This window comes from Penaeus monodon, chromosome 15, assembly GCF_015228065.2.
Source record: "Penaeus monodon isolate SGIC_2016 chromosome 15, NSTDA_Pmon_1, whole genome shotgun sequence".
Lineage (NCBI taxonomy): Eukaryota > Metazoa > Arthropoda > Malacostraca > Decapoda > Penaeidae > Penaeus > Penaeus monodon.
In genome coordinates this window covers 46141192-46141604 of record NC_051400.1, presented here as the reverse complement: position 1 = coordinate 46141604, position 413 = coordinate 46141192, and positions in this window count along the sequence as shown.

Genomic DNA, 413 nt, shown 5'->3' with positions numbered 1-413 from the left:
ACACCAATGCGATTAATTTATACAAAAATATTTTTACGTTTCTAAAGAATCATCACCGAAGTCTAAGAGTCATGACATTTTACCAAAAGATTTATAATTTTCCCGTCAACTAGTATAGTAAAGTTGCATGATTTATTTTACATGGAATATGCTATTTGTAGATGTGTGTGAGTTTCGTCTGACATTCCAAGAGACTCACTATAGTTATAAAGGTTTTAAGAGGAAATTGCATGCATTTAGAAAAGCAGCTATGTGTGTTTCAACGTTTTAATCTTTATCCATACTTCGTTTTCAATAAATGTTTCACGATGCGGTACGGGGTTGGTGGAGATAAAAAATCACATTATTTTTTTTAAAATCTATATTGATTTATTTATTTATGATGTAATTTGTTCTTATTTTTTCGGGTTAAG